At 40.9% G+C, this 23,708-nt stretch overlaps 1 protein-coding gene and 1 pseudogene across 2 annotated transcripts in view; one reads left to right on the top strand and one right to left on the bottom strand.

Moving 5' to 3' along the window:
- THSD4 (thrombospondin type 1 domain containing 4) overlaps positions 1–23,708 on the top strand; it is a 571,330-nt gene that overhangs the window by 424,504 nt on the left and 123,118 nt on the right. The window lies entirely within an intron of this gene.
- On the bottom strand, positions 10,617–11,030 carry LOC132487489 (small ribosomal subunit protein uS15-like; annotated as a pseudogene).

Here is a 23,708-nt window from a genome sequence, read left to right as displayed (position 1 = left end):
TGGTCTGAAAGGAGATTTGCTGCCTATTGACCAGACTGTAAACTCACTGAATAAATAGACCCTTTTCCCTGCCCTCCCCTCACTACAGGGTATGTTTATTTTTTTTTATTTTTTATTTTTGCGGTATGCGGGCCTCTCACTGTTGTGGCCTCTCCCGTTGCGGAGCACAGGCTCCGGATGCGCAGGCTCAGCGGCCATGGCTCACGGGCCCAGCCGCTCCGCGGCATATGGGATCCTCCCGGACCGGGGCACGAACCCGTACCCCCTGCATCGGCAGGCGGACTCTCAACCACTGCGCCACCAGGGAGGCCCCTGGGGTATGTTTATTAATTCAACTTTTAACTGCAGAAGCCAGCTCTAGACATGGAGGCTTTATGGTTAGAGCTGGGTCATCAGAATGGTAGCAGAGCGACGCTCGCTCCCTAAAGGGCCATATTTTCTTTAAAAAACTCAGCTACTCTGTTTTGGCTAAATATTTATCTGTCTTCCCCAAATAAATATTTGCCAGTGTTTGAGACAACTCTACCCACTTCTTGCATTTCCTTGCCACCATTTACTTTGTGCTGTTGCCCATCCCAGTCTGGATTCAGCCACCTTTACTCCTGAGGACACTGGTAACTGCCTAATTATCATGTCCACTTGGCATTGTCACAGCTTTATTTTTTCCACCTCCTCAAAGTCTTCTTGAGGACCTATTCTCCTGACTTATAGGATGCTGAATTCTCCTTGTTCTCACATGCCCTTGAAGTCAGCCCTTCGAGTCTCTGTCTTCTGCACGGAATGCTTCCATCCATTTAACTCATTTATCTCCAACCACCTAAGGTTGCTGCCCCACCTCTGATTCTTTTGGAATACTGCAGGGAATAAACAAGTAAACTGTTGCTTCCTCCAAATATTTCTGTTTCTCTAAATGAAATCATAAATTTCCCAGGTCAATTGAATTTAAAACATCAGGATTATCTTTGACTTCCCTGTCTCCCTGACCTCCTGTGACATTTGTGACCATGTCATAAATTTGGAGGCATGAGGGCAGGTCTGTGAAAGATATTTATTTCTTCTGTTTCCTGCTCAAATAAACAGAATTTCTTTAATCCATTTTATTTTATGCTGGGAAGTTGTCCTGCTCTCTAACTTCCTCATACATTAGTTCAAAATGCTCCCTGGCTTCGTTCCTATGTATGTTATTGTCATCTAAAAGTTGTATGTGTTTTATCAGAGCCCTCTATTTATTTACAATTCTGGTGGCTGCCTTCTGGTGAATAGTCATGGCTGTTAATGATTTTGTAAGCCTAGATCAGAGGTTTTACTCACTGCCTGGCTCAACCTTGTATGGGATTTTTGGAAATAAGGGGAAGAGTGAAATTTCATTCCTTTTTCATAAAGCATCCTCTCGCTGGACAGGAAAGCCATAAATCTGAAAGGTTTAAATAACAGTTTCTGAAAATATTTAATTAAACCAGAAATGCTTAGCTGGAAGACATACTTCAAGTATAGGAAGAGAGGGAGAGGTTTAGTGTTGGTGAGAGTCAGTGTGGAACATTTCAAAAAAAGATAAGACTTTGAGTGGAGATGAAGAATATGTAATATTTGAAGAGAGCAGTAACTGAAGACAAGGAACTCAGGGACTATTTCTTCCTCCTTTTAAAATGGAGAGAGACGGGCTTCCCTGGTGGCGCAGTGCTTGAGAGTCCGCCTGCCGATGCAGGGGACACGGGTTCGTGCCCCGGCCTGGGAAGATCCCACATGCCACGGAGCGGCAGGGCCCATGAGCCATGGCCACTGAGCCTGCGCATCCGGAGCCTGTGCTCCACAATGGGAGAAGCCACAACAGTGAGAGGCCCGCATACCGCAAATAAATAAATAAATAAATAAATAAAATAAAATGGAGAGAGACAACGAGCTAGACCTGGCAGGGGAAGAAGCAGGCCACGTGCGCGTAGGTGAACCCCCTACCCCAGCAGGTCACATTTACTGAGACTGACTCTAGGCTGGGTGCTTTTACAACCAGAAGATGAGGCCTGCATGTGAGGAGTCTCCACCAGCTCGGGATGGGAAGATGCCACCCTTCCTACCAAACCACTGCCCTCAATTCAAAAACAGGACCCGAGAAAGGACTGGCCTTTGGAGCAATTCTTAGATTACACTACCTTCGATGTAAATCAACTTGTACAGATTTGCTTTTGCAAGTGAAAACAGTGGGCCGGTGTTTTATAGCTCTCTACTTCTGCCCTCAGCCTTGTTCACTTTTCCCTTTTAAATGTAAATGGAAAAATGGAAATGAGGTTTCCACGATGCACAGAATCTCTGTTTTCAGAAAAGATAAACAGGTTCTCCTGGTCAGAGACTCCAAAGAGAAATGTGGCTCCCAAAGGGATGGAGGACAAAATAAATGAAAATGTTGCTACATAGGTAAGTGAATTAATAAAACGAGACAACCAAACAAAACCTCTAAACTCAGTTCACGTTACCATTGAAAGAAACACCACTGAAAGAAAATGAGCACCAGGGAAAGGAGGGAAACTTCCAAAGAAACCCATGAAGCTGTCTCTAGAGATCTCACGAGCCGGGGTTTCCAAAAGTTTGGTCATGTGGGCGGAAGGGGATCACGCACCCAGATGAACACACACAGCAGTGAAACGTAGGAAAACAGGGTCAGGAAGGCCAAGGCTGGAATCAACCAGGACTCTTGAAAAAAGGACCTCTAGATCATTTGGATGTCTTGTTGGCCTGTAGGTAAGCAAGGCCTCAGAAACAGTGGTCAGGGTAATATATGCATTTAAGGTACAGGAATCCTGGGTTTGGGGCCCAGCGAGCAGCCTCATTTTCACAGGGGTCCGGTCAGTAGTTCACTGCTGAGCTACTGACGGGTGCGCTCATTTCCTAATAATGTGACACCGGGCATGTTACTGGGCCTGTTTTCCCAGCTGTAAATGAGGATAAAAATACCTCATTAGATTGCTATGAGGGTTAGAAAGGGCTGAGGGAGTGTATATGAGATATATATAACATGTACTTTATACCGAGTGAATGTTCAATAAAAACGGAACTGTTGGGGCTTCCCTGGTGGCACAGTGGTTGAGAGTCCGCCTGCTGATGCAGGGGATGCGGGTTCATGCCCCAGTCCGGGAAGATCCCACATGCCGCGGAGCGGCTGGGCCCGTGAGCCATGGCCACTGAGCCTGCGCGTCCGGAGCCTGTGCTCCGCAACGGGAGAGGCCACAACAGTGAGAGGCCCGCGTACCGCAAAAAAAAAAAAAAAAGGAAGCTGCTCCTTCTCTTTGTCATCATCACCATCCTTTAGAGCAAGTAGGAACAGAGTGCAGGGTCAGGCCTACTCCTTAGGGTCCCAAGAATAATTTATTAAATAGCAAAGAGAAACAAGGGCTGTTCCTACGTGGATTCTGTGTTTTCCTGGGTGGACATTGCTCTTTATGTAAGAAAAGAGAAACAGGCTAAAGAGGCACCTGCATTCCAGGGTAAGTGAGGAGGTGAATTATCATGGAGCTCTTGAGATGAATTTGGGCTTCTGGCCAATCCTAATTGTTTGTGGATTGACCCCAGAACCCCAGGGAGAGATACTCCTTCAGTGTGGATGAATGTGTGTTCCCATGGCAACTTGCTCCTGGGCTATTGTAACCTTCTCATCACTTACGTGACTCTCCCCTCTGGATAGAGGCTCCGCAAGGGCAGAGATTGTGTCTCATTCACTGCCATTCCCAGCTCCCAGTACAGCATCTGGCCCAGAAGAGACACACAATACAAATGTGCCATTTAAATGTGCCAAGACTAGAGATAGACAAATGTCTGCATTTTCAAAATGAAGAAGGGTAAAATTTGGGAACTACAAATATCTAAGCTTGATGGTAGTTCCCCCCCACAAAAAAAAATCTGGAAATAACTGGTTTGAAAATCTGCAGTTCATCTAGAAATGATCTGGAAATTTGAGCTGACTTTCTTTAAAAACCACTAGTGCAATGAAAAGATGTTAAAAGCGAAATCTAATTATATATTGCATTACTAGAAATATAGGGTCCTGAGTAATCATAGTCCTCTTGTGAATTGCTGGTCAGACCACGTTATGTTCTGTTCCGAGCAGCTCACTTTCAGAAGGGCTCTGATAATCTGTAGATTATCAGAGGGAGGGTGTCCAGGACCAGTCGTTAGAGTCCCTATCAAATAAGTACAGTTGAGACAGCTGGCGTGGTTTAACCTGGAGAATATTGGTGGAGGTAAGCAGGAAGAGGCAGCAATGCCATCTTCAAAGCTCTGGAAAACAGGTGTAGATCTCCTTTGTTCTGCTTACAAAGGCAGAACTGGGACCAATGGGTAGAAGTAATAAGGGGCCTGTATTTAATCCACCATAAAGAAGAATTTCCTAGAAAATAGAATTGTGCTGCCCCCAGACACAAAGAGCAAATGTTCCACAGAAGTGCCTGGATAACCTGTTCAGGGAAGGTGTACATGGGATTCCTGCATTGAGCAAGAGGTTTGAACTGGGTGGTCTTCAACACCAGGAATTCATGATGGTGAATTAATCATGAATAGGATTGGCTCTCTACAAGGAACCTTTCCAGATGAGGGCCACTGTGCAGCAAAGCCCCTTGGAGGCTCCATTCACATTATTTTCCAGGTCAGCTGTTCACAGTAACCCATATCTGTCATACGGATTCAAAAGAGTTTAGCAATTAGTTTAAAGCAACTTCCTACCTGTCACCAGGGAGCGGCCAATCTATAATTAATTCTAGCTTTTAAAAGATAATTTGTAAGTTAGAACATTGATTCACATCACATCATGTGATATCATGGCAAATGTCAGCAGAAGTTTCTAGTGATAAATCAACTAACATGAACTCCAATCTGAGAGTTCTTGAATTCCTCAAATTCCCTATCTCAAATTCCTTTCCTCCAGTTGTTTTTAGAACATTTAATAGCAATCTTCTACTTTTAAAATAAAATCACATAAAAGCCAGAAATAAATTAATGGAAAAAATTAAACTATAAATTATAAATTAGACTATAATCTTCTTCTTTTTTTTTTTTTTTTTTTTTTTTTTTTTTGCGGTACACGGGCCTCTCACTGTTGTGGCCTCTCCCGTTGCAGAGCACAGGCTCTGGACGCGCAGGCTCAGCGGCCATGGCTCACGGGCCCAGCCGCTCCGCGGCATGTGGGATCTTCCCGGACCGGGGCACGAACCCGCGTCCCCTGCATCGGCAGGCGGACTCCCAACCACTGCGCCACCAGGGAGGCCCTATAATCTTCTTCTTAAATTATTTTAGTTTAAATTTTTTCCACCATCATTTAGGTTTCACTTCTACTTTTATTAGTAATTTCTTATTGTCTGCCCCTTTTCTTCTTCTTCCTGCCTTTCATTTCCTTTCATCTTCTTTTCCTCTAAAAATTTATATATATATATTTTGAATTTTATTTTATTTTATTTGTTTATACAGAAGGTTCTTATTAGTCATCCATTTTATACACATCAGGGTATACATGTCAATCCCAATCACCCAATTCATCACACCACCACCCCCCAGCCACTTTCCCCCCTTGGTGTCCATAAGTTTGTTCTCTACATCTGTGTTTCAATTTCTGCCCTGCAAACTGGTTCATCTGTACCATTTTTCTAGGTTCCACATACATGTGTTAACATATGATATTTGTTTTTCTCTTTCTGACTCACTTCACTCTCTATGACAGTCTCTAGATCCATCCACATCTCTACAAATGACCCAATTTCTTTCCTTTTATGGCTGAGTAATATTCCATTGTATATATGTACCACCTCTTCTTTATCCATTTGTCTGTCCATGGACATTTAGGTTGCTTCCATGACCTGGCTATTGTAAATAGTGCTGCAATGAACATTGGGGTGCATGTGTCTTTTTGAATTATGGTCTTCTCTGGGTATATGCCCAGTAGTGGGATTGCTGGGTCATATGGTAGTTCTATTTTTAGTTTTTTAAGGAACCTCCATACTGTTCTCCATAGTGCCTGTATCAATTTACATTCCCACCAACAGTGCAAGACGGTTCCCTTTTCTCCACACCCTCTCCAGCATTTGTTGTTTGTAGATTTTCTGATGATGCCCATTCTAACTGGTGTGAGGTGATACCTCATTGTAGTTTTGATTTGCATTTCTCTAATAATTAGTGATGTTGAGCAGCTTTTCATGTGCTTCTTGGCCATCTGTATGTATTCTTTGGAGAAATGTCTATTTAAGTCTTCTGCCCATTTTTGGATTGGGTTGTTTGTTTTTTAAATATTGAGCTGCATGAGCTGTTTATATATTTTGGAGATTAATCCTTTGTCCGTTGATTCGTTTGCAAATATTTTCTCCCATTTTGAGGGTTGTCTTTTCGTCTTGTTTATGGCTTCCTTTGCTGTGCAAAAGCTTTTAGGTTTCATTAGGTCCCATTTGTTTATTTTTGTCTTTATTTCCATTACTCTAAGAGGTGGATCAAAAAAGATCTTGCTGTGATTTATGTCAAAGAGTATTCTTCCTATGTTTTCCTCTAAGAGTTTTATAGTGTCCAGTCTTACATTTAGGTCTCTAATCCATTTTGAGTTTATTTTTGTGTATGGTGTTAGGGAGTGTTCTAATTTCATTCTTTAACATGTAGCTGTCCAGTTTTCCCAGCACCACTTATTGAAGAGACTGTCTTTTCTCCATTGTATATCCTTGCCTCCTTTGTCATGGATTAGTTGACCATAGGTGCATGGGTTTATCTCTGGGCTTTCTATCTTTTTCCATTGACCTATATTTCTGTTTTTGTGCCAGTACCATATTGTCTTGATTACTGTAGCTTTGTAGTACAGTTTGAAGTCAGAGAGTCTGATTCCTGCAGCTCCATTTTTCTTCCCTCAAGACTGCTTTGGCTATTCACAGTTTTTGTGTCTCCATACAAATTTTAAGATTTTTGTTCTAGTTCCATAAAAAATGCTATTGGTAACTTGATAGGGATTGCATTGAATCTGTAGATTGCTTTGGGTAGTATAGTCATTTTCACAATATTGATTCTTCCAGTCTAAGAACATGGTATATCTCTCCATCTGTTCGTATCATCCTTAGTTTCTTTCATCGGTGTCTTATAGTTTTCTGCATGTAGGTCTTTTGTCTCCCTTGGTAGGTTTATTCCTAGGTATTTTATTCTTTTTGTTGCAGGGGTGTATGAGAGTGTTTCCTTATTTTCTCTTTCAGATTTTTCATCATTAGTGTATAGGAATGCAAGAGATTTCTGTGCATTAATTTGTATCCTGCAACTTTACCAAATTCGTTGATTGCCTCTAGTAGTTTTCTGGTGGCATCTTTAGGATAATCTATGTATAGTATCATGTCATGTGCAAACAGTGACAGTTTTACTTCTTCTTTTCCAATTTCTATTCATTTTATTTCTTTTTCTTCTCTGATTGCCATGGCTAGGACTTCCAAAACTATGTTGAATAACAGTGGTGAGAATGGACATCCTTGCCTCGTTCCTGATCTTAGAGGAAATGCTTTCAGTTTTCCACCGTTGAGAATGATGTTTGCTGTGGGTTTGTCGTATATGGCCTTTATTATGTTGAGGTAGGTTCCCTCTATGACCACTTTATGGAGATTTTTTATCATAAATTGGTGTTGAACTTTGTCAAAAGCTTTTTCTGCATCTATTGAGATGATGATATGGTTTTTATTCTTCAATTTGTTAATATGGTGTATCACATTGATTGATTTGCATATATTGAAGAATCCTTGCATCCCTGGGATAATCCCACTTGATCATGGTGTATGATCCTTTTAATGTGTTGTTGGATTCTGTTTGCTAGTATTTTGTTGAGGAATTTTGCATCTATATTCATTAGTGATATTGGTCTGTAATTTTCTTTCTTTTTTTTTTTTTTGTAGTATCTTTGTCTGGTTTTGGTATCGGTGATGGTGGCCTCATAGAATGAGTTTGGGAGTGTTCCTTCCTCTGCAATTTTTTGGAACAGTTTGAGAAGGATGGATGTTAGCTCTTTTCTAGACTTTTGATAAAATTCACCTGTGAAGCCATCTGGTCCTGGACTTTTGTTTGTTGGAAGATTTTTAACCACAGTTTCAATTTCATTACTTGTGATTGGTCTGTTCATATTTTCTATTTCTTCCTGGTTCAGTCTTGGAAGGTTATACCTTTCTAAGAATTTGTCCATTTCTTCCAGGTTGTCCATTTTATTGGCATAGAGTTGCTTGTAGTAGTCTCTTAGGATGCTTTGTATTTCTGTGGTGTCTGTCGTAACTTCTCCTTTTTCATTTCTAATTTTATTGATTTGAGTCCTCTCCCTCTTTTTCTTGATGAGTCTGGCTAATGGTTTATCAATTTTGTTTATCTTCTGAAAGAAACAGCTTTTAGTTTTATTGATCTTTGCTATTGTTTTCTTTGTTTCTATTTCATTTATTTCTGCTCTGATCTTTATGATTTCTTTCCTTTTGCCTACTTTGGGTTTTGTTTTTTCTTCTTTCTCTAGTTCCTTTAGGTGTAAGTTTAGATTCTTTATTTGAGATTTTTCTTGTTTCTTGAGGTAGGCTCGTATAGCTATAAACTTGCCTCTTCGAACTGCTTTTGCCGCATCCCATAGGTTTTGGATCATAGTGTTTTCATTGTCATTTGTCTCTAGGTATTTTTTGATTTCCTCTTTGGTTTCTTCAGTGATCTCTTGGTTATTTAGTAACGTATTGTTTAGCCTCCATGTTTGTGTTTCTTACATTTTTTTCCCTGTAATTGATTTCTAATCTCATAGCATTGTGGTCAGAAAAGATGCTTGATATGATATCAGTTTTCTTAAATTTACTGAGGCTTGATTTGTGACCCAAGATGTGATACATCCTAGAGAATGTTCCGTGTGCACTTGAGAAGAAAGTGTAATCTGCTGTTTGGGGATGGAATGTCCTATAAACATCAATTAAATCTATCAGGTCTATTGTGTCTTTTATAGTTTGTGTTTCCTTATTAATTTTCTGTTTGTATGATCTGTCCACTGGTGTAAGTGAGGTGTTAAAGTCCCCCACTATGATTGTGTTACTGTCGATTTCCTCTTGTATAGCTGTTATCAGTTGCCTTATGTATTGAGGTGCTCCTATGTTGGGTGCATATATGTTTATAATTGTTATATCTTCTTCTTGGATTGACCCCTTGATCATTATGTAGTGTCCTTCGTTGTCTCTTGTAACATTCTTTATTTTAAAGTGTATTTTATCTGATATGAGTATTGCTACTCCAGTTTTCTTTTGATTTCCATTTGCATGGAATATCTTTTTCCATCCCCTTACTTTCAGTCTGTATGTGTCCCTAGGTCTGAAGTGGGTGTCTTGTAGACAGCATATATATGGGTCTTGTTTTTGTATCCATTCAGCGAGCCTGTGTCTTTTGGTTGGAACATTTAATCCATTCACGTTTAAGGTAATTATTGATATGTATGTTCTTATGACCATTTTCTTAATTGTTTTGGGTTTGTTTTTGTAGGTCCTTTTCTTCTCTTGTGTTTCCCACTTAGAGAAGTTCCTTTAGCATTTGTTGTAGAGCTGGTTTGGTGGTGCTGAATTCTCTTAGCTTTTACTCGTCTGTAAAGCTTTTGATTTCTCCATCGAATCTGAATGAGATCCTTGTCAGGTAGAGTAATCTTGGTTGTAGGTTCTTCCCTTTCATCACTTTAAGTATATCATGCCACTCCCTTCTGGCTTGTAGAGTTTCTGCTGAGAAATCAGCTGTTAACCTATGGGAGTTCCCTTGTGTGTTATTTGTTGTTTTTCCCTTGCTGCTTTCAATAATTTTTCTTTGTCTTTAATTTTTGCCAATTTGATTACTATGTGTCTCAGCGTGTCTCTCCTTGGGTTTATCCTGTATGGGACTCTCTGCGCTTCCTGGACTTGGGTGGCTATTTCTTTTCCCACATTAGGGAAGTTTTCGACTATAATCTCTTCAAATATTTTCTCGTGTCCTTTCTCTCTCTCTTCTCCTTCTGGGACCCCTATAATGCGAATGTTGTTGCATTTAATGTTGTCCCAGAGGTCTCTTAGGCTGTCTTCATTTCTTTTCATTCTTTTTTCTTTATTCTGTTCCATAGCAGTGAATTCCACCATTCTGTCTTCCAGGTCACTTATCTGTTCTTCTGCCTTAGTTATTCTGCTATTGATTCCCTCAAGTGTATTTTTCATTTCAGTTATCTCTATTTTTTGTTCTTTAATTCTTCTAGATCTTTGTTAAACATTTCTTGCATCTTCTCAGTCTTTGCCTCCATTCTTTTTCCAATTTCCTGGATCATCTTTACTATCATTCTGAATTCTTTTTGTGGAAGGTTGCCTATCTCCATTTCATTTAGTTGTTTTTCTGGGGTTTTATCTTGTTCCTTGATCGGATATGTAGCCCTCTGCTTTTCATCTTGTCTATCTTTCTATGAATGTGGTGTTTGTGGAAGTGGGTTCTTCAAATACCAGAAAATCAGAGCTGCTCTGGAGCTGCTGGGAGAGCACTGCAGGAGCCTGAAGACTCTGGGGTTTGCAAAGGATCTTGCTGTTACCTTGTTTTACTTGTTCATCACTCTTGGAGATGTTGGCTGTATTACGGTAACTTTATTTCTTGGTTTATGACAGCCACTTTTAAGACTATTTCCAACTGAGGGAGAGGACTCATTTGGTCTGGTAATATCAAGCCAACTGGTGAATACAGCTCTCAGTCTGAATCAGACGGAATTTAGCATCTTTATCTTTTCTGTTTCTCTTGAGATGATTTGGAACAGCAACAGCTTCTTAATTAAATGATAAAGATCCTCAGAAAGATCAGGAGCAAGTCCTTTGGACTTAAGAATTCTCAAGATTTTATTGCCTGTCACAAAATGTACTTGTGCAACACCATGTGAGTCCCTCAGGATCACACTGATTTGCGAGGGAGTCAGGCCCTTCTTGGCCAGTTTGTAGATCTTCTCCTTCACGTCGTCAGATGTCAGCTTCAGCCAGGTGGGGACGCTGTGGCGGTAGGGCAGAGCTGACTGGGACAGGCCCTTCCTGGGAGCATGCATGCGACCAAATTTATATTTTTTAAACTTTCCCAGGACTCAATTAATATCACTTAAGAAAATTTTTGTGGGACCAGTGAAGTCTTGGGGCTGCTGCATTTAATACTCAGCCGAACCCTGGAAACCCAATCTGTAGCCAAACATTTGGCTTTGGTTTAGAGGCAGAAGTCGAAAAGGGGAATTGATATGCAGGTGTGGTACAAAGCTGGTCTTAAAAATACAGATGTTATTACCTCTGGGCCCTAGGGACCTGGAACAAAATGCAGCGAGCCACCCCCAGAGGTGAAACAATGGTCATAAAATGGTTTCTCAATTCATGAGTTTTGCTGAGCTGTCTCTTTGCAACATTTAGTGACTATTCAATAACACTAACAGCTCTTTGAGCTAAATTGCTAACATTTGGGGAGCAAGGTTATGTAAAACAAAATTGAATTATGAAAACAATTTTCCAGTTAGCTCTGGCATTTCTGTTTATCTTTGTCCTCAAAGGAGCCATTTACCAGTTCCTACCCGGCAGGCATGAGCTGATGTCCACAGACCCCAAACAATCAGCACACACCTCTGAACAACAAGCGTTCTTATTTTCCATCTCTGGTCCTAGCCCAAAGTTTGGAAGTACATTCAGTCATGGAAAGCTCTAAAACCAAAGAAGTACCCAAAGTAGTCTTTTGAAGAAAATTACAATGCCTATTTAACTTCACTTAAATTTCCTAAGATTCTCTTAGCCTAGTACTGTTGGAGGTTGTCTTACTTAGATGTAGAAACGGTGTGTATTGATACCTGAAACTTAAAAACAGAGGCACTTTCTAGTAAAACTGAAAGCACGCACACCATAAAAGCAAGCAGTTCCACTTTTAGGTATATACTTCAGGGCAACTCTTCCACATGTGCCCTCTTAGCAGCAGTTAAAATGAATAAACCAGATGCACATGTGCCCACGTGGATAGCTCTCAAGAACACAGAGTGAAGAAAGCAAATTACTAAAGATACATTACCATTATGCAAATATTTGAATTAAAAACACAAAACAGACACTAAAGAGCATGGATGTACCCCAGCTTCAGAGACTGCCTCTGGGGAGAGGATGAAAGTAGGGAGGGATACCAAAGCCTCCTCAACATTATCAGTAATGTTGTGTTTCCCTAAGAAAGAAAATATCTAAAGCAAATTTAACACAAAATTAATTTACTGAGTACTTGGTATTATTTTCTATGCCTTTCTGCATCTTTACACATTTTTTTGATTTTTTTTAATTGAATGAACAATTCTTTACGTTCTGTAGTGATTTACAGTTTTCAAGGGTTTCACACATGCATTGTTATACATTTTACAAATTAAACATAAAGCCCAAACCAGGATTTAAACAAAAAGAGTGGATGCACTATGTAGCACCCAGGAGGGTTTCTCTCCAAACCCAGCAAAGCAAGGACAGTTGGCATCTGGTAAAACAAGCTGAGGCCCCGATCTTCAGGAAGACAGAAGTACCAGCAAGTTGTGTTCAAACTAATTCATTCTTTCTCTTTCAGCAGCCTGCTCTTAAGACTCCATAAAAGCTTGTTGTTTAATGACTTAACTTCCTGGTCACATTCTTCTTGCCTGGCACAAATTTTTAATCCCACCTGGTGATACTATAAACCGAAATTTCCATTGCTGCTATTCATTCTATTCCTTTGTGGTTCAAGTTTCTCTTCTCTCTGTTCGTTATATTCAAATGCGTACACCCAAACAGGACCTATAGGTGGATGGCACAGCTTGCTCTCTATTCCACATAGAACTTTATTTAATAAATGGAAATAAATATCTACAGGTGGAGGGAGGTCTGATTGACAGTAACAATTCATTTTTCCAACTAATTCAGTTAACACCTGATTGGAAATCCTGACCAAGGTTTGAAGTTCTTTCAATGTTACTTAATATCACTTCTGTTCAGCCAGTATCTATGCAACATCTTCTCTGTCAAGGGTGACCAGCCTATAAGACTGGAACTACGTGCAGCTCTTTAGAAAATCATTTGCAGTCCCAGAAGGCAGTTTGAAGAAAAATATGCAATGCACTGTCCGTTGCATTGATGCTGTGATTAAAGAGGCCTTTGAGAGTCCTGAGAGGGAGGCATGGAGGAACCAGTGCAGTGTTTGAGGTCAGATAAGTGGAGCTCTGGATGGCAGCTCTGCCGTGATACCCCTGGTGAGCCCTTGGAAAAGTTACTTAACATCTCTGATCTTCTATTTTCTCATCCAAAACATGAGGTTAGTAATACCTACCTTCTGGGATGGCTAAGAACTGAGTGAGGACTTCCCTGGTGGCGTGGTGTTTAAGAACCCACCTGCCAATGCAGGGGACATGGGTTCGAGCCCTGGTCTGGGAGGATCCCACATGCCATGGAGCAACAAAACCCTTGCACCACAACTACTGAGCCTGTGTTCTAGAGCCCACGAGCCACAACTGTTGAGCCCGCGTGCCACAACTACTGAAGCCCGCATGCCTAGAGTCTGTGCTCCGCAACAAGAGAAGCCACCGCAATGAGAAGCCCGTGCACCACAACGAAGGGTAGCCCCCACTCACTGCAACTAGAGAAAGCCCATGTGCAGCAATGAAGACCCAATGCAGCCCCCCAAAATTAATTAAATAAATAAATAAAAAAGAACTGAGTGAGATAAGTAATGTACAATGCTTCATACAGTGCCTGACATATTGTAGGTATTTGAAAGCATAGTTGTAGTTTCCTCTTCCTTATTCCTGACGCAAGACACAGGGAGAGACATGTAAATGCTGCACATTATCTATGAAGATATGATTTGCATGTAACACATCAACATGGGAAAAATATTGGTCCAGCTTTGGTCAGATTGCCATAGCAAGGTTTTGCCTAGGGGATTGTAACCATCCATATGCCCTTTACCAAACAGAGGTCATCTTCTCGCATGATAATTTGTCATCAGGAGGGCATCAGGATTAACTCATTGTGAAGCAACCCTACTGATAATTGTGGTATCAAATGATACAATTAGATTTTTGAATTCTGTGTGTAACCTTGCATAAGCTTGAAGTGAAACCTTGGGTGGATAAAGGTGATGTAAATGAATGTTGCACAAACTGTGTTTGTGATACTTTTTGTAGTACTTTAGGAAACATGACATGTTCTCAGAAGCTCTTGATATCGCTCTAATTAGGAGGGAAAATGCTGTTAATGAGAACAGTCAAATTTTTAGCATATAATTACAAGAGCAGCCTATTGATATAATCACTTAAATAACTTTGTGGTGATTTGTGCCACTGCATTTTATTTTTAAAAATTTCATTAAAGTAAATGCATTTTTCTAAAAAAAATTTAAAGTGGCTGTGTATATCCCATGTCATCCCTCCAGCCTGGACTCACTGCCCTAGTGACCACTGTTACTAGGGTGAGGGTTGAAAAGGTTAACAACCAGCAGGTCAGTTTCAGGCTGAGAGTCCAACCTATTTTCCATTCTCCCTATCAGCTACCCCCTATTATGTCATCTTGAGCAAATAACTTCCTAGCTCTGAATCTCTTGGTCTTTAAAAATGGGGATGTAGGGCTTCCCTGGTGGCGCAGTGGTTGAGAGTCTGCCTGCCGATGCAGGGGACACGGGTTCGTGCCCCGGTCTGGGAAGATCCCACATGCCGCGGAGCGGCTGGGCCCATGAGCCATGGCCGCAGAGCCTGCGCGTCGGGAGCCTGTGCTCCGCAACGGGAGAGGCCACAACAGTGAGAGGCCTGCATACTGAAAAAAAAAAAAAAAAAAAAAATGGTGATGTAGGATGTTAGATGAAATGATTTCTGGATTCCTTTGCTTCAGAATTCTGCATGTTCATGACTTCTTGTTCTTTGCATGTATGATTGCACACTAAAATGACCATGTGTTTTCAGTTGTAAAATGCACTTTTTTTTCACATTTTAACATCCAAAAAATTACAACTGATGGTAATTTAGATTGCTGTGAAATACAGTGTTAAATACAGGAGAAATACTCATAATAAGTACTATTTTATCAAGAGTTTCTACAGGAAGATGGAAAATTACTGTCAAAATACTGACTGAAAATGAGAATGTACAATTCTTGTAACTTAATGGAGATTTTTAACATAAAAGCAACCCAGAAGCTGTAAGGACAATTGTCCCAGGGGAGGGATTGGTTTGGGTGTCCCTGAAGGTCCCTTTCGGCCCAGAGATGCTCTGACACACTAACTTTGTTTCACTTATTTGGTTATTTTGTGCACTCATTAAGTATAGAGCATTTTGGAAAAAATAGAAGATGGTTTATGGGAATGACATAGTAATATTGTACCTATTAAATAATTACATGTAAATTTCCATTGAAGTGTTAAATTACTGATATTCTGATCAGCTGGTTTTTCCTATAGCTGTCACACATTGATTATCTTCAAGTAAATATGTTTGGACACTGAAACTGCAGTGAAAATAATTTCATATTTGTTGATGGCTTCAAAGGTTCTTTGGATTCTTGTAGAAACTCAAGAGTTAATTGCTATGAGCACAGTGCTGTATAACAAAAAATATGTTTTACTTGTGCTCTAGATAAATGGAACTTCCATGTTAATTCTTACCCTAGTAATAGAGGAAATATTACTTTATTATAACTGCTAATGATTTTGGTTGCTGTTGAGCTTATATGTATAAAAGGAAGCGATTATTACTTATGGATGACTTGTTTCTTGATTTATCAAGACCGTAATAATTACAATGCATGTTGTTATAGTCAGTCTCACTGTGGCTCTTAGCATGAATTCATGAGAATTGAAGCAATTTTGAACCTGACTATAGCAGGAACAAAGCCCAGAGCTGTGGTGCAGTTGATCTTGGAGGAGCTGCTTAGAAAGTGGTTCCAACGCCAAAATCTGGGATCAGTTATCCAAAGAGCCGTATTTGAGGGCTGGGTTTGATTTCTGGGTTTCCCTAATTGACAGTAGAAATCTCAATTTATCACATGTGCCATGAATTTGTTAGTCTGAAGGAATTAATCAAAATCCTGTTTCTGTAAACATTTTTATTGATTCATCATTTCTGAAATCATGCAGTTTATGAGTTGGTCCTATTTTGGGTAATAGCAATTACTTATGAAAGCTTCTAGATAGTTTCTGTCAAGCTTAATTAAAACTTTTCTGCTGGGAGACAGACTTTTTAAAGAATTTGTGAACTGCCGACTGTTGATACCATGTCCCAAATATTACTAATAAAATGGAATCTCTACCAGTAAAAATAAGTTGGAGGCATCAAACCTCCAAATCTGGAAGCCACTTGACTTCTTTTAGACAAATTCCATATGTCTCATTACCTCATCGTGGCTCAGCATTTGGTCTTGTGTTATTTGTGGGTGGGAGTCACTTTTTTTTAAACCTTTTTTTCTTTTTTGAGATGTCCACTCTATTTTTTAGTACTATCCTTTTGTAAATTTTAATGATGTAAAAAGCACCTAAGGACTGATGGAGATGCTCAGAATAGCAACCTTTGTAGTCTGTCCTGATGACAAGCTTATCAAGGGAGATTTTTTGACTCATTTATGAAATCGGAGGAAAATGTAGAACTTTAAGGCTGCCTTTGACTATACAGTATTAGAAACGTGGGAGGATGTTAGACTCAGGACAGAGGTAGCTATTGACTTAGATAGAGAGGAATTTTAATTGATAGGGTCCACTTTGATCTGGGCAGGTTTGGATTGATTAAAAAAAAAAAAGGGAAAGTAATTCAGACTGAGCAATGGTTCAAAGACAATGAAGAAGAGTTTTCTCCATTGGAAAAATGGTTGGATGACTACAGAAGAGCCAGTTTTTAAAGGTCTTGGTAATCAGGAGTCCCTGAAGAATTTTGAGTGGAGAAGTGATATAATGAAAGCAATGTTAAAAGAAAGTAATTCAGTGGCATTGGATAAAATTGGAGGGAAGGAGTAAGGTGAAGGAAAACTAAGAGGCAGGAAGACCAGTTTCTATTATAACAATCAAGGAGTAAAGTGATGATTAAAGTAATAATAACTAAGGTCACCAGAGTGGTGCCAGTGTTATGCCATTCATAACAACAAAGCTACCATTAATTGCATGCTTATTATGTGCCAGGCATAGTGCTAAGTACTTTACATAGAGTATATCATTTAATCATCATCACAGCAACATTATGAGATAAGTACTATTATTAATCCCATTTTGCAGATGAAGAAACTGAGACTTAGAAAAGTTAAATGATTTCCCCTAATTGGTAGAGTGAAGATCTCAGCCTAAGTTATCTGACAGCTGAACCCATGTTATAAAAGAGAAACGTTAGAAGTATTTGAAAGGTAGAAATGAAAAATAGCCAATATATATTTTGCTTAGCACTGTACTTGGTATTATAGCATCTTAAAGTAGTTAAGACCAAATATTTTATCATAAGCGTTTAAAATCTAACCAGAAAATCAAGTTGTAACATGAACCAAACAGATGTCATAGGTTGGATTCCCCAGGAAATAGACTTTGAGATTTGTGTGCAGAAGGTTTATCAGGGAGAGTGCTTGGGAAAAATATCCCATGAAAGGTGAGGGGTGCAGGAATGGGCAGATGCCACAGAGACCTCAACTGATCTTATAGGGAGTTCTGGAGCCGGAATGGCCCTTCAGAGTTGTCCCAATAAAGGCAAGGAGGCCAGGCCTTTGTACCCCTCCATCAAGCAATCAGTGGATGCTGGCTGCCCCCAGGAAGGGAGGGTAGCCTTTGAACAAAGCAGCTTCCTTCTCCTGAAGACAGGTCCTGGGGAGGGACTCAGCTGTGTCCTCAGTCCTGAAGGGAATCTGGACAACATACTACAGCATCCACTACAACAAAATATAAGAACATACTTATATTTTTAAAACTATCTACTCTTTAATATAAATACCTTAAGTCACATTTGGGGGGAATACTTTCCTTTCAAAGTACTATTTTGGTGGGGAGGAGACACATAATAAATCTATCAGTGCATTTCTTTGCTATAGAGTGGTAGCTTTAGTTCTTTATGAAAATAATCAATATGGAAGGCATTTGCTGTGTGGCTTAATTGAAACACTGTGTTTTGGACCCATTTGGTGTTAATGTGTAAATCCAATACTGTTTTCACACCTGTCCTCGTTTTATGATTCCTTTTTCAAGTGGAAGTCTCGTATGGATTTCTTGCTTCAGACTAAGGAAAGGGCATGGACTGTCATCACTGTCCGGGAATCCAAATCATATGGTGCCATGAAGTCATCCTTCACGTCCATCAAAAAGACCCTGCCAGGCTTGCCTGCAGAGAGGAGCTGTGTGAATAATGTCTTGGGCCAAAGTCACCCAGGGGACACTCCATTATACCGCACCTGATCTTGACAAATATTAGGCACAAACACACAAAATACATACATACCTGGACTTCACCTCCCAGAGAATCTAATTCCTGGTGGCTGGAGTGGGATCCAGGAATACTTATTTTGTAACAGCCTCTAAGATTCACCAGAGTTCAAGAACCCCTTTCCAGTGAGCCAGTGGAGGCCTTTGATAAACAGTCTATTCTATGGGAGTCTTTGAGGATGATGTCACCAATTGGGTACGTTGGGGCTTTCCAAAAGGCTGAATCTCAGAAAGAAAGATCTTCTTAAAGGAAGTGGGGAGTACCACCTAGAAGAAAGAAAGAAGTTGAAAAACTCTGCACTCAAAAGAGCAAGAGAACACAGGACAGAATTGGGAACTAGAAAGTAGAGATAGGGATGAAGAAAAATCTCTAAGATTCATAGATCTTTTTGAAGTTCCTCTTGTTTATTTTTATTATCTTATCCATTGCTCTTAAATGAAGATGATCCTTGTGTTTATCTTGAGGGATAGCAAATAAGCGGGAGCATATAAGCAGGGATCTGTCTTTTATTTATTCACGCAATAAACCTTAGTTGAGCAGTTACTATATTCCAAGCACTGTGCAAATGTCAGCAGTGCAAAGACAGGAAGATTCAACCTCTGCCTTCAGGAGCTCACAGCCTGTGGGAGCGGGCTGAGACTGACAGATAATAGAGCACAAACACAGAGAGGCACAGGAACTGGGAGAGCACAGACAGGTGGTCCCTAAACTCTCCTCTGAGAGTCAGGGAGAGCTCCCTGGAGGAGGTCTAGAGCACTCTCCAGGATGGGAAATGCATAAGTCAAATGTGATTTTTCCATCCATAATTGTGTCACATATTTCCACCTACTTAGATCTTTTTTATCCTTTAAGAGGATTTTTATACATTTTCCATAAAGATCTTTTATTTGTCTTTGAACTTAATTCCTAAATAATTCATCATCTTTGATGCTATTGTGAAGAGTATGTTATTTTATATTCTTTTTTTGGTGGTTCATTGTTGGTTATAGAGAAGTACAATTGACCTTGACATAGTATCTTGTATCATGCAACCTCACAGTACCCTGTGACTAATTCTAAGAGTGTTTGGATTTTCTTGGGTTTTCTATGTAGATAAACATACCGTCTGCAGACAAAGGCAGTCTTGTCTCATCTTTTCCAGTCTTTATATTTCTTATTTCCTTTCTCTGTGTTACTGCACTGGCCAGGACATCCATAAAGAAAGAGCAGCAGTAATTTGGGCATCTCTGTCTTCTCCCAGACCCTAAAAGGAATATGTCTTACTTTTCTCCTTTGAGAGTGATGTTTTCTGTGGGTAGGTTTTGGTAGATACCATTTTCAGGCTTAGGAAACACCCTTCTACTTCTAAGTTTTTCTAAGAATGCTTTATCTTAAATACGAATTGGACTTTAACAAATGCTTTATTTAAATAGCATCTTTTGAGATGCCCATATGATTTTTATTCTTTAGTACCAATGATGGAATGAATTACATTGGTATATTTATCAGATTGTACCATCCTTACATTCTGAGATAAAATCACTTGAATATAATTATTACCATTTTAATACACTACTGGATTACATTAGCTAACATTTAATTCAAGATTGTGGTATGTTAAAGTAGGGAACATTGGCTTCTTGTTTTCTTTTCTTTCACCGTTCTTATCCAGTTTTGGAATCAAAGCTATTCTAATGTCATTAAATAAAATGGGAAGCTTTTCTTCTTTTTCTGTACTCAGGAACAACTTGTAAAGTGGGGATTATCTGTTCCTGGAACATTTGATAGAACTTACAAAATCATCTAGGCCCAGTGCTCTGGGGGAGGAAGGTGAAGCATAAGAAGATTCTTTATTACTATATCAATGACCATGAGGGCTGGCAGATGTGAAGGAGCCACCATGGGTCCCAGAACCAACCATTGCCAGTCACAGCAGGCTGGCTATCCTGGGAACCAGACGAACCAAACTCCTGTGAGCTGGGGCTGCAATCGACATATCTCGAAGGAGGAACGTGTACAGAAAGCTGCTTGAGCAGCTGCCTACAGGATGGATTTTATTGGGGATGGGGACAGGGGACATAAATAAACAAAGAGAAACTTCCAGGGAGGCTGATGCAACAGTCTAGGCGTGGGATGTGGGGTGGCATGGGGCCCGGATGAGGAAAAGGCAAGTCTATGAATATCGCAAAGGAGTAACTGGGAAGCTCTGAGCATCTTCTTATGGATCATATCCTCTAGAGCTGAGCTTCTCAAACTGTCCTCACACACAAGTAAGAAATGATGGTACAACGAGGGAGGTGATAAGAGTTAAGAAGAAGTGAAAACATGGACATGTGATGGGGAGTGCTGGGGACATGCGATGGGGTGGATGCTTTCACTTAGATCAGGGAGGGTGACAATAGCGTGGCCTGAACGACAGGTGTCATCCCTTGAGGACTATGGAGGGAGCACAGAGGCAGAGGGACATCCGGGGAAGGCCCTCAGGTCCCTCGCACCCTCTGTCTTGAAGCAGGACCTGTAACACTTCCAGCGCGTTCAACAGTGCTTGATGTGACGTGTTCAGGTCTCCTCCCCTGTCTGGCCACTCTCCCTGGACGAGGCCCCGTTTGTCACAGTTCCCGCTGAGACAGGGCCTGGAGATCTGAAGCCAGTTGTCCAGCTGCAGGCTGACTGGGCAGAGAGAGCTGGTTTAGGACACTTCTATTTATGCAGATGGAGCCTCCATTCGTTTTCTGGCAGTTCCACAACATTGTTTATTCATATCGAGCCAACCTGGTGACAGACTGGACATAGAGGCTGACAGAGCAAGAAAAGTCAGGGTATTTCAAGGGTTTGGGGCAGGAAAACTGTAAGTTAGACACGTAACCAAACCCCATGATAACTGTTTTGGTTTAGGCTCACTCCACCGGATTATAAAAGTGACTTGTTTATCTTTCCATCTCAAGTGCCTAGAACAGTCTCCAGGTCTCTGTGGGCACCCCATAAATATTAGTTGAACCACTGGATGACTAACCCTATTTCCCTCACTGCCAGCCCCATTCTTGTTTCCCAGAGAAGCCTGTCTGATGCCTCAGTAGGACAAGCAGTGGCTGTGAGTCAAAGTAGAGACATCCCAAATGTGCATGGACATCAGGGGACATCTCTTTTTCTCAATTTTCTCATCTGAGAAATATAGTCATCAAATTCATTTATAATCAAGGACATCAGGATCATCTATCCTCTCAAAACAGGCAGACCTCATTTTATTGCACTTTGCTTTATTTTGCTTCACAGATATTGCTTGTTTCTTTGTTTATTTATTTTACAGATTGAAGGTTGTGGCAGCCCTGTGTTGTCAGGTGATGATTTTCAGTTTTTAGCAATCACGTATTTTTATTTAAAAAATAACGCTATTGTACACTTAATAGACTACAGTACAGTGTAAATGTAACTTTTATATGCTCTGGAAAACCAAAAAATTAGTGTGACTCGCTTTATTGTGATATTTACTTTATTTCCGTGGTTGTGAACTAATCCCACTGTATCTCCAAGGTATACCCACAGAGACCTGGAGACTGTTCTAGGCACTTGAAATGGAAGGATAAACAAGTCACTTTTATAATCCGGTGGAGTGAGCCTAAACCAAAACAGTTATCATGGGGTTTGGTTACGTGTCTAACTTACAGTTTTCCTGCCCCAAACCCTTGAAATACCCTGACTTTTCTTGCTCTGTCAGCCTCTATGTCCAGTCTGTCACCAGGTTGGCTCGATATAAGTAAACAATGTTGTGGAACTGCCAGAAAACGAATGGAGGCTCCATCTGCATAAATAGAAGTGTCCTAAACCAGCTCTCTCTGCCCAGTCAGCCTGCAGCTGGACAACTGGCTTCAGATCTCCAGGCCCTGTCTCAGCGGGAACTGTGACAAACGGGGCCTCGTCCAGGGAGAGTGGCCAGACAGGAGGAGACCTGAACACGTCACATCAAGCACTGTTGAACGCGCTGGAAGTGTTACAGGTCCTGCTTCAAGACAGAGGGTGCGAGGGACCTGAGGGCCTTCCCCGGATGTCCCTCTGCCTCTGTGCTCCCTCCATAGTCCTCAAGGGATGACACCTGTCGTTCAGGCCACGCTATTGTCACCCTCCCTGATCTAAGTGAAAGCATCTTCCCCATCGCATGTCCCCAGCACTCCCCATCACATGTCCATGTTTTCACTTCTTCTTAACTCTTATCACCTCCCTCGTTGTACCATCATTTCTTACTTGTGTGTGAGGACAGTTTGAGAAGCTCAGCTCTAGAGGATATGATCCATAAGAAGATGCTCAGAGCTTCCCAGTTACTCCTTTGCGATATTCATAGACTTGCCTTTTCCTCATCCGGGCCCCACGCCATCCTACATCCCACGCCTAGACTGTTGCATCAGCCTCCCTGGAAGTTTCTCTTTGTTTATTTATGTCCCCTGTCCCCATCCCCAATAAAATCCATCCTGTAGGCAGCTGCTCAAGCAGCCTTTCTGTACACGTTCCTCCTTCGAGATATGTCGATTGCAGCCCCAGCTCACAGGAGTTTGGTTCGTCTGGTTCCCAGGATAGCCAGCCCGCTGTGACTGGCGATGGCTGGTTCTGGGACCCATGGTGGCTCCTTCACACCCGCCAGCCCTCATGGTCATGCCCGCTGTTTGCTCCGAGAGGGGCCCTCATCCCTCTTAGCCAGCTTTCCTTCTTCTGCCTCAAGTTGAAATCGCTCAATAAAAAGGGAAACAGTTTCCAAGCATCAAGCTTATGTCCATGTAAGCTGACTCTCGAGCACTTTCTTTTTTTTCTTAAAAGTTGTTCCTATCTAACCACGTTCTAAAATTCCCCCAATAAAAAAGAAAACAAACAGACAAAAAAAAAAAACACCCTCCTTTAATCAATGCTTGCTTAAATAGTGCTTCAGACAAGCACTTTTTAGGCGAATGGATGACCACAAGGATTTTCCAGGGAGGGGCAGGGAGATGTGAAATTGGCACAGAGCTCTGTTCTGTCTCCTTTGATCTTTAATTCGAGCCATTCCAGGCAGAGCTCAGTACACTCTGAAAACACACTTTGTGATTAAAAAATGGGTGGTACATCAGCCAAAACATTTGTTTATATTTTACCTCCCATTTCAGTGTTCTTGTTTCTTGTCTTGCTTTCCTTGAGAATTTTCTTCATGTAATTAAAGAGGTGTGAGCGTTCTGAGCATGACTGTGAATAGGATACAAAGTGCAGTTTCCTCCCCTGAAGACAGAGCAGGGTTTCTCCCCACCTTCTCAGGCACAGCGTCCATAAGGATATGGCAAAAACAACCTTCGCTGTAACGTTTCCAGAACGGTAA

This window comes from Mesoplodon densirostris, chromosome 4, assembly GCF_025265405.1.
Source record: "Mesoplodon densirostris isolate mMesDen1 chromosome 4, mMesDen1 primary haplotype, whole genome shotgun sequence".
NCBI classification, from domain to species: Eukaryota; Metazoa; Chordata; class Mammalia; order Artiodactyla; family Ziphiidae; genus Mesoplodon; species Mesoplodon densirostris.
This window is presented reverse-complemented; position numbering and strand designations above follow the sequence as displayed.